Consider the following 10,912-nt stretch of genomic DNA (forward strand, 5'->3'; position numbering starts at 1 on the left):
AATTTGGACTAGCCATATTCCAAAAGCTTAATAGTCACAGATGGTTGTGCCATCCCTGTGGTGTTCGCTCTAGCCCTTCTCTAATTCTCTCATTCTTTTCCCTTTGCCACATAGGAAGAAATAGTCTGAAAATGCACTGGACAGGATTGTCAAGTCTTTGCTTACACTTTTGTGGCACTTTTTCAGTTCTACCTGATCACTCAGTAAAATTGCAACTCCTTCCCCTTCTAACTTCCTATCTCCCCCTTATATTATGCTCTTTATTCCACAGCACTACAGCCTTTTAATATGCTGTATTATTTATTATTATGTTGTTCTTTATCAGTCTTTTGGCCTATAGAACATAAGAGAAGAGGAGGACATGAAAATGTGTCTGTTTAGGTCATTAAGGTAACCAAGGAACTGGACCAATGCCTGGCATACATAGGCCCTCTAACAACAGCTGATGGATATCACAGGAATGGGTGGGACTTTAAAGCTTGGAATTTTACAGATGAGGGCAAACAAGCTGGTCAATGGCAGAGCCAGTCCTAACACCTAAATTTCAGAACCTCTCTTCTGAACCTTTGTACACTATTCCACAAGTAAAAAAAATAAAGAAAAGTAGAAGTATAATTCGGTCATTAGATATAAAGTACAATCTATGGCACTGGTGGTAGAAAAATTTATGCTAGATTATGAATACCTAGTGGGCAGACACTGTGTCTCATTTAGCTTCGAATGTTTCTTTCCCCCCGCATAACTGCAAAGAATATTTTAAAGAATGAGAGGTCAGTCATATCTGGTATGTGGTATAATGTGTGGTTTTCTTTTATTGGGAAGACAGTGGAAAGAAGTTGCTGTATTCACCACAGATTATTAGCTTTTCCTCATGGCCTACAGAGTTTGGAATGAGGTTGACATATCTTCTGCAACTGATAGCAACTAGCCTCTGGAGCTGAAACACTAAAATCTAGGAAAAGAGATTTTTCTAGAGGCATGTTTCTACCTAGTTTCTAATTCTTAAAGATCTGTCAGGGCCACAAGTGTTGCTATTTTGAATCAAATTTCATGTTTATGTTTCTGAGAATCTGCCTTTTCAGACTAAAATAAATGTGGTGATGACAAATAATGAGTCTGGCTAACACAGAAACAAAAGCTTCCCATTGTATGTACCTGTAATAAAAGTTAGCTACCCTCATAATCTCATTATATTCATGAGATGGTTATGTAATAAAATATAAACTCTTTATCACATGCTTCATTGATTTGCATGACATCCTTGCACAGGGGCCATGCTAAACTTCTCTGTATTGGTCCAATTTTTAGTATCCGTGCTGCTGAAGTGAACACTATAAACTCTATTTTAATACTGTTCACAACAACATCTTTAATCCTTTAACATGCCTGAGAGAATGGAAAGAGATAGTTGTTACCTTCCTTAACTGGAGAAGGAAACAGAGATGCAGAAAGACATCTGCTGGTTATTCAGCAAATTAATAGCAAGATCACAAATCCAGACCTCTGCTCTCTGAGGACCCCTAAAGAAGACTTTGAATAAGAGTCTAGTACTCTTTACTATCTCTTTGAACTAAAGGTCATGTCCTCATTTAAAACCAACTCTTGCCAGGACCCTGAGAAGTCCTATTTGCATAGGATATCTACAATCAAAGTTTGCGGAAACATACTATTGGCATCCTAGTAGCTTGCTCAGCTTGAACATATGCTATCTTATCCTTTTTTAGAATCATAAAAAACCAGTGCTGGAACTTTGGGTGCAGCTTAAAGTACAAACCTAGAACAATTAGGACCAAAACCCCTATGATGGAATTTGAATAAAGAATTTCAATAACTTTGAAAAAAATTGTGGGCATCCCACTTCTTTTTTTTTTTAATTGAAAGCTTTCTTTAAGGGACTACAGATATAAAGCTATTAAAATTAAGCCATAATTTACAGATGAATTTGGCTGGACATATTAAAAACCATTTGCTATGGCTAGGTCCAGGTTAAGGAGACAGTGTTCAGGGGCCAGGGCTGTCCTGTGAGTATTTTATTGTCAGGCAGGTGTTACACAAATGCAATTTGAGTTTCTGTGAATGGCTTCCATCCTGTGTTAATCTGATTCTGAGACAAGCAGTTGTGGCTAAGGAAAGAAAGCACTCTTTGAGGATCAGAAGAATAGATTTAAATCCAACTTAATCATTTGCAGTACAACTTGAGGAAAATTGTTCACTTTCTTCCAGCCTTGGATTTCTCATCTCCTCCCCCCCGCCCCCCAAAAGGAAGGTAATTTGAATTATAGGGGGAATCACTTTGTAAATTATTTAGTTGTTTAACCATTATGCTGTGTACCTGAAACTAATATAATACTGAATGTCAGAAAATGGGAGGAAATTCTAGATGAAGAGAAGCTGATGAACGGAGATCCGGAGGTGAAGGTAAAAGAAGACTCTAGAATTGACTGGGAAAGAGTAAACATTTTGGAGGTGGGTCGTAAAAGAGGTGTCATGGATAAAGTTAGATAAGAGGGGCCAGAATAAGGAGGTGGACTTAATTCATTGGGACACTGGCAGCCGAAGTAACGTGAACAAAGGGGGTGTAAGAGATGGGCCGAGGGTGGTGGCAGAATGCATCAAAGAGCAAAGTGCTGGGAATTGGGGAGGCTCCCTGAAGTGAGTGGCAATAACTCATATGTGAGGTGAGGAGATCTGAAGTAGCATTGCAGTAGAGTAAACAGAGGGAAGAAAATCAGTAGGACTCAGTACTTGGTAAGTCTCTCTCCCATATATTTGAAGAATGAGTCATGGATGACTACAAGTATTCAGTCTGGGTGATGGCTAAGATGATGATGTAATACACAGAGAAAGAAGGTGGGAGAGGAAAAGAGAAAGGGTTGCCAAGATGTTGAACTAGAGGGTATGGATGGCAAGCCATCCATAGAGAAATGCTGGCTGAGCTTTCCGAGAGGACGTGAGAATGTGGATATCCAGATTAAGTATGAAGGTGATAATTGAAGCCATTGGAACAGATGTACTCCTCTGGTGAACAGAGACAGTATAACTAAGGATTCAGGATGGAACACTGGAGAATTAAATGTGACGATGTATGTAAAGTACTTAGCACAGTGGATAGTATATATTAAGAGATTAATAAATGGCAGCTTTTACTGTAGTTAAGAACACAAATATTCAAAATATAAGGAACACAAGGAGCTTTCAGAGGAGAGAGACATGCTTGGTGAACTACATACAGCAGCTCCCCTTTCTGATTAGAGAGTGTACTCTCCACGGTAAGGGAATCAGTCAAGGGCTCCCAAGGGTCATCTTCCACAAAACTCCTTACCAAATACAGAGTAGAACCAATTATTAACAACTATGTTGGTGGGTTGAATTTCTGAAAGGTATATTCATTGATCATTCAGGCATTAGCTGGAAGTTATATAAAATATAACTCACAAACCTACTTTTTTAAAGCTAGAGTTTGTAAGATACTACCTTTAAGATACTAAAGGTATTTTAAGGTATCTTTAGTATCTTAAATGTATCTTTAGTATCTTAAAGTTAGTATCTTATCATTATCCTTCTCCTAGCCAGTTAAGATCAGCATTGGGAACACAAAGTAGATTTCCAAGGACAGTGGGTAAAACTGTTCCTCTTTGGGTGGAGTCCATGGGCAGTTAGCATCAACTGGAACAGGGATATCCACTTTGTACTATCCACCCAACTTCCTGGATACTTAACATCAGCTCTATCTACCTGGATCTATGTCCAGTCAATCAGCCCTAACTTGAGGCCCCTTACATACCATGGTAACCATGGTACCCATATAGCCAGATAGTCCTAGAAAATCATTCATTTGTTTGTTAGCATATGTTGAGCACTTACTCTGATCCAACCACAATGTCACCCACACTCAAAAAGAAAAAATAGAAAGTTCTAAAAAAAAGGAAAAAAGTAAGTAAATGAATAGAGAATTGGAGAGAAAATAATTAGTAAGGACTAAAGTGATAGACTGTTAATAAGATGCCACAAAGAATTTTATTATTCATCTGTCTTCATAAACTCCTTCCACTTTGTAGCAGAGAAGGCAATTAGGTGTGTAGGCTATTTGATCTTGATTTCTGTATTCAAGAAGTAACTAATGGTTCCAAAAAGAAGAGTTTTCCCACTTTTCTAACATTAATCCAATATGAGCACAAGTGTATCTCTGTTAATGCTTGGGGGACCAAAAGGGAAGGAAAATATGATTACTGCCAGAACAAGCTCAACGGACAGGAACAGAAAAGAATTTTACTGGCAGAAATTAGAAATTGTTCTTTCTCACTCCACCAACACATAAGTAATCAACACAGAACTACCTTCTGCTGCCTTTATAAGCTGCATTACAAAAATGATGCCTCAATGGATACAAGTAGAATCTGCTATGCAATAAAACTATACCACCCTACCTAGCACACCTGAAACTATTTTTAAAATATTTAATTTTTGTCCATCATATTTTTGATATAGATTTAGTAGTCTTAGTTAATACATGAGGCTAAAACATTTTGGCCACAGGGCTTTGCAAACCCTCCAGAACAGATTGAAAAGTATTTTCAATTAGAGTTAGTTAAAATTTGTCAGAATATTACCATCAAGAGGAGAGTTGGCACATTGGAACATGATGACTCTTTGCTCCCATGGGTGTTTTGAGTTTTGTATTAAAGTGAAATTTGCTGTAGAGAGGTGAAGAGAGTTGAAATTAGTGATTGGCTTGGAGTTAAATACTTAAGATTTTGCATATTTACTTGCAAACCAATGTAAACACTGTGTTCTCTAATGACTGCATGTTAGCAATGTACAGTTTGTTAAAATGGTACAAAAATTATGTTTGTTTGAAACTATAAATGGAAATATATTATAAGGATACATTTGAAAGAAAAAAACAATTTCTGATTGTGTTCAGCAATTTATTCTTTCAGATGAAAATTATGAGAAACATAAGAAATGCATGTGCAGTCTATTACTCGATGTGTAATGTTATAGTTTCTGAAACCTTAGACACACACATAAGTGTTTCATGCATGAGACATGGAATGCTTCAAAGGGTACTATTAGATGTGTTTAATGGGATGTTAAAATGAGACTGCATGCCTTTGGCCAAAGCCCTGACTTCGAACAACCACCACTCCCACGTTCCCAAGTGAGGTGCTAGATCCCCCAAGCAGGACTAGCTGTTTTGTAACCATTTGTTGACCACCCATTCCTTGCCTTGGAGATGCTGAGAGATTTTTTTTAAACACAAGAAAAGGATTTCTTATAGAGTTAGCTGTGAAAATGTGGTGGCATTTTTTTTTCCCCATCATGCCTACCTTGCACTGATCTGGAGCTCTGTGTTGTACTTCAAGTCCAGTGGGAGGGGTATCAAGGGAGTTCAGTATGTTTCTAGGTCAACTGTGAGAAATCTAAAGGGTTAGAATCTGCCTGAAGTAACTTGAGGGAGCAGAATAGAGCACTTCAACTAGTAGGTTAACTACATTGCCTTTGATAACAGAGCTGAGGTGCTTGGTTACTATGAGTTAGTTGTAGACACCACAGGCCAGATGCCACTCACTGAGAACCGGTTAGAACTATTAGGAGTATATCCTAAGAACCCTGAAATACCGATCCAAAAGAACCTATGCACCCCGATGTTCATAGCAGCACAATTTACTATAGCCAAGAGTTGGAAGCAACCTATATGCCCATCAGTAAATGACTGGATCAAAAAGCTATCGTACATTTACACAATGGAATTCTATGCTGCAGAAAGGAAGAAGGAACTCCTACCCTTTGCAACATCATGGATGGAACTGGAAAGCATCATGCTGAGTGAAATAAGCCAGGCAGTGAAAGACAAATACCATATGATATCACCGTTAACAGGAATCTAAACAACAAAACAAACAAGCAAGCAAAATATGACCAATGACACTCAAATACGGAACAGGCTGACAGGGTCCGGAGGGGAGAGGGGAGAGAATCATTGGGGAAAAGGGGATGGACTCACATGAACAAGTATAAAGGACACATGGACAATAACTAAGGGTGGGGGGTGGAAATGGGAGGGAGGTGGGGAGCACTGGGTGGGGGGCAGGCAGGACTGGAAATATAAGACAGAAAACTGTACTTGAACAAGAATTAAATAAAAAAATTAAAAATAAAAATAAAATGTAGGCAAAGTAGCATACCCCAAAAGAAAAAAAAAGAATAATTCCAAGAAGCCCAAGAAGGGTTTTCTTTGAGGAACAAGACAACCATCAGCAGAAAGAGGCTCAGAAATATCACTGGCTTTACAAGGTCTGGAGAGGTAAATAGATGTGTTATCTGAAGAAAAGGCAAGAGACAGCTGAGTACTGCCAGGGGATCTCTAAGGAGACCACAGAAGCACTACTCCAGAGTTTGTTTGCATCTCTGCCCCAGCCAGAGGAAATTAAGACCACTACAATGGAGCTAGTCAGACGTTTGCTGTCCCACCCTTTCCTGCCTTTCCACACTTTGGTATTAAAGGAGAAAGAATGGGCCTAGTGAGTGGGGAAGACGAAGAGAAAACAATTCACATCTATCTGAACAGCAAGTTTCCAGTTGAAGCAGGTCCAAGGTGGAGGAAAGAAGAATTCCAAAATTTTTGAAGTTCAAAAATTTTACTATTACACTGGGTAAGACATATTAATTACTGCACTACGACTGTTTTAGGAAATCAAATAACCAGAGGAGAGAAGATTTTGTTATCTAATTCTGAGCATATAAACCCTCAGGTCTGCCCAAGATTTCATCTAGGAACGAAGGAAGATCTAACTGCACAGAATACAGGCAGTGAAGGAAAAGTACCAAGTTGTTTTCTTTTTCTTTTTTTTTAACAAAGGGTTTCTGATTCTTTTTTAAAAAAATATTTTATTTATTAATTTTTAGAGAGGGGAAAGGAGGGAGAAAGAGAGGGAAAGAAACAACAGTGTGTGGTTGTCCCCCTACTGGGGACCTGGCCTGCAACCCAGGCATGTGCCCTGACTGGGAATTGAACCAGTGACCCTTCAGCTTGCAGACCAGTGCTTAATCCACTGAGCCACACCAGCCAGACCCCAAGTTGTTTTCTGATTGCACCCTACATCTTCCTATGTATTCACAGCTCCTGCTAAAAGTACAGATCATGAAGAGCCATGTTTTGTGCCTTGTGACTTCATTTTAGTCCCAACTCATGGCCATAGTTGGTCAGACCAGGGAAGGGTATCTGACCAAAGTCAGCTAAATAACAGTTCAGCCAAAGACCTGTGATATGCCCTTGTGTGAAAAGATATGTAAGGGCAATCAGTTTTCTTTGCATGACAGTATAAGAAAAAGAAGAGAATGAATATATTTAACCATGGGAGTTGAAGCTCAATATCATTCATTCATTCAACAAATATTTAGTGAGGGCACTAACTTGTTATAATAAAGAAGATGAAACATAAAGCCCATGTTATCAAGGTGCTAACATTCTAGCAAGCAAACAAAAAGCAGTTAAACCAATAGATAAATTAGATAATTACAGATTATTATGATTGCCATGAAGGAATAAGTAGACTATATGGATAAGAAATAGCCAGGGGGAGGGTCCTACTCTAGATAAGGTGGTCTGGGAAGGGCTTGCTGAGGTAAAATCTGAAAAATTATATAGATCCAGATTTGTGAAGAATTAGGAAAAGAGTGTTCCAAGCATAGAGATAAGCAAATGCAAAGACCCTGAAGAAGGAAATTGCTCAGTACATTCCCAGAAATGACAGACATCCAAGGCAACTAAATCAGAGAAAGCAAGAGCAAAAGGTGAGCTCAGAGAGGGAGACAGGAACGAGACCATACTGAGACTGGGAGGTTCCAGTGAGTACAATGTGACCTAATGAGACAGAGTTTAGGCCACTGGGAACCATGTGAAATACACCTTTAAAAAAATAACAGACTGAATAGTAACTCTGAACTGTCCAGCAAAAAGGATAGCTAACAAATATTCAGTTCTTTCATGCCTGTCAATAAATTACATTAGAGGTCAGCAACATTTTCTAAACATTACTAGATAATAAATATTTTAGGCTTTTTAGATCATACAGACTTGGTCACAACTATTCACCTCTGCTGTTTTAGTGGGAAAGCAGCCAGATAATATGTAAATGAATTAGCATGGTTATGTATCAGTAAAACTTTATGGACACTGAAATTTGAATCTCATATAATTTTCATGTGTCAGGAAATATTAATTTGATTTTAAAACTACTTAATAATGTAAAAAAATGTAAAAAACATCTTTAGCTCATGGGCCCTAACAAAAATTAGTGGTAGAATTGTTCCATAAACCATTGTTTACCAAGCACTACTATAGATGTTTTACTTGTAGTTAACTCACATAAGATAACCCTATAAAATAGGCACTATCAATATAGTCACTCTATAGAAGGGGCAAATGAGACAAAAGTTCTCACAGATAAAAATTGGGAGACTTCTGGCCTAAATGAAGGCATAAGTAAAAATACTGTGCCTCCTCACACAATCAAAATTAAGGACGATAAAGACTTAGAAACAAAAACACAAGCAGAACAGACAGAAAATTGAACTGTATGGAAGTCCAACAATGATTCAACCAGACCTGTAAGAAGGGCAGAGTCTGCTGCCAGCAGAGAGGAACTGCGACAGGAAAAGGCAGTGGCTGCCAGACCCAGGAGGGCAGATGGTGTGGGGCTAGCAGACCCTGGGTGTGGGGAGGAAACAAGCAGACCCAGCAAGGCATGCAAGGTGATTGGCTGATCATGGTCACACATTCATGCACAGATAAACTAGACAAAAACAGGCAGTGAGACAGACCAAGCAACCCAGGGCCCCAGTGATGGGAAACAAAGCCTAAAAGCATAGATTTAAAAGGTATCAGGAGAGACTCACAGCCTCACATAAGAATTCGTTGGAGAGACCCACAGGGTCTCAGAATGTACACAAGCCCACCCACCTGGGAACCAGAACCAGAAAGGCCCAATTTGCTTGTGGGAAGCAGCAGAGGGGACTGAAATCCAAGAGAGAGCAGAGAAAGCACCTTTGTTACCTCTCTGACCCTGGTCCCACATACAGCGTCACAACCCAGCTACTGGGTCACCCCACCCTGGTGAACATCTAAGGCTTTGCCACTCATACATAACAGGTGCGACAAGACCAAAACATTATGGCTCAAACAGAACAGATCAAAGCCCGAGAGCCAATACTTCTAAGTAGCAAAGAGATAGCCAACCTATCAGATGCACAGTTCAAAATACTGATGATCAGGATGCTCACAGAATTGGTTGATTTTAGTCACAAATGAGAGGAAAAAATGAAGGCAACACTAAGTGAAATGAAGGAAAATGCACAGGGAACCAATAGTGATGGAAACAAAATTGGGACTCAAATCAATGGAGTGGACCAGAAGGAAGAAAGAAACAACCAAACAGAAAAGAATGAAGAAACAGGAGTTAAAAAAAAAGAGGAAAGGCTTAGGAACCTCCAGGACATCTTTAAATGTTCCAACATCTGAAATATAGAGGTACCAGAAGGGAAGAGGAAGAGCAACAAGTGGAAAACTTATTTGAACAAATAATAAAGGAGAACTCCCCCAATATGGCAAAGGAAATAGACTTCCAGGAAGTCCAAGAAGCTCAGAGAGTCCCAGAGAAGGTAGACCCAAGGAGGAACACACCAAGGCACATTATAATTACATTATCCAAGATTAAAATGAAGGAGAGAATCCTAGAAGCAGCAAGAGATAAGGGGACAGTCACCTACAAAGCAGTTCCCATCAGACTGTCAGCGGATTTCTCAAAAGAGACCTTACAGGCAAGAAGGGGCTGGAAAGAAGTATTCCAAGTCATGAAAGGCAAGGACCTACATCCAAGATTGCTCTATCCAGCAAAGCTTTCATTTAGAATGGAAGGGCAGATAAAGTGCTTCTCAGATAAGGTCAAGCTCAAGGAGTTCATCATATTATATGAAATGTTAAAGGGACTTATCTAAGAAAAAGAAGATAAAAATATGAACAGTGAGAAGACAACAAACTCACAGTTATTAACAACCACACCTAAAACAAAAGCAAACTAAGCAGACAGCTAAAACAGGAGCAGAGCCACAGAAAATGAGATCACATGGAGGGTTAGCAACAGGGGAGTGGGTGGAGGAGAAGGGGGAGAAGGTACAGAGAATAAGTAGCATAGATGGTGGAGAAAAAATAGACAGGGGGAGGGCAAGAGTAGTGTGGGAAAATGTAGAAGCTAAAGAACTTATGACACATGGACATGAACTAAAGCAGGGGAATGTGGATGGGAGGGGGTGTGCAGGGTGGAGGGGAATGAAGGGAGAGAAATGGGACAACTTTAATGGCATAATCAATAAAATATTAAAAAATTGGCAGAACCAAGATATGTACCAAGCAAATCTGGCTCCAGATTATATGCTGTTAATTTTGCAATCCTGCCTTATGCTAATAAATAATGCAAATTTAACATATTCAGGAGAAACACTTCTGTAATAGTAGAATAAAAATTCATTCCAGCAAAAGAACACTTGCCAAAAATAGTCAAAATCAGCTTTTTTAGAACTCTGGAAATTAACCAATTCCTATGGCATTTTTCACAAGAACAGAAAAAACAACCTAAAATGTGTGTGGAACCACAAAAGTCTCCGAATAGGCAAAGAAATCTTGAGAAAAAGAAACAAAGTTGGAGGCATCACATTTCCTGATTTCAAACTACATTCCAAAGCTATAGTAATCAAAACAGTATGATATTGGGATTTAAACACACACACACACATACCAATGGAACAGAACAGTAAACACAGAAGTAAATCCCTACATATATGGTCAATTAATTTTTAACAAAAGTGCCAAGAATATACAATGAAGAAAGAATAGTCTTTTCAATAAATAATG

The 10,912-nt window shown here is 38.9% G+C and overlaps 1 pseudogene; it reads right to left on the reverse strand.

Moving 5' to 3' along the window:
• Nucleotides 1-1,219: 1,219 nt before the first annotated feature.
• LOC118990775 (uncharacterized) lies at nt 1,220-1,332 on the reverse strand (annotated as a pseudogene).
• Nucleotides 1,333-10,912: the final 9,580 nt, after the last annotated feature.

The sequence above is a fragment of the Sturnira hondurensis genome, unplaced genomic scaffold, assembly GCF_014824575.4.
Source record: "Sturnira hondurensis isolate 20B ecotype Veracruz unplaced genomic scaffold, ASM1482457v3 Scaffold0007222, whole genome shotgun sequence".
Classification (NCBI taxonomy): Eukaryota; Metazoa; Chordata; class Mammalia; order Chiroptera; family Phyllostomidae; genus Sturnira; species Sturnira hondurensis.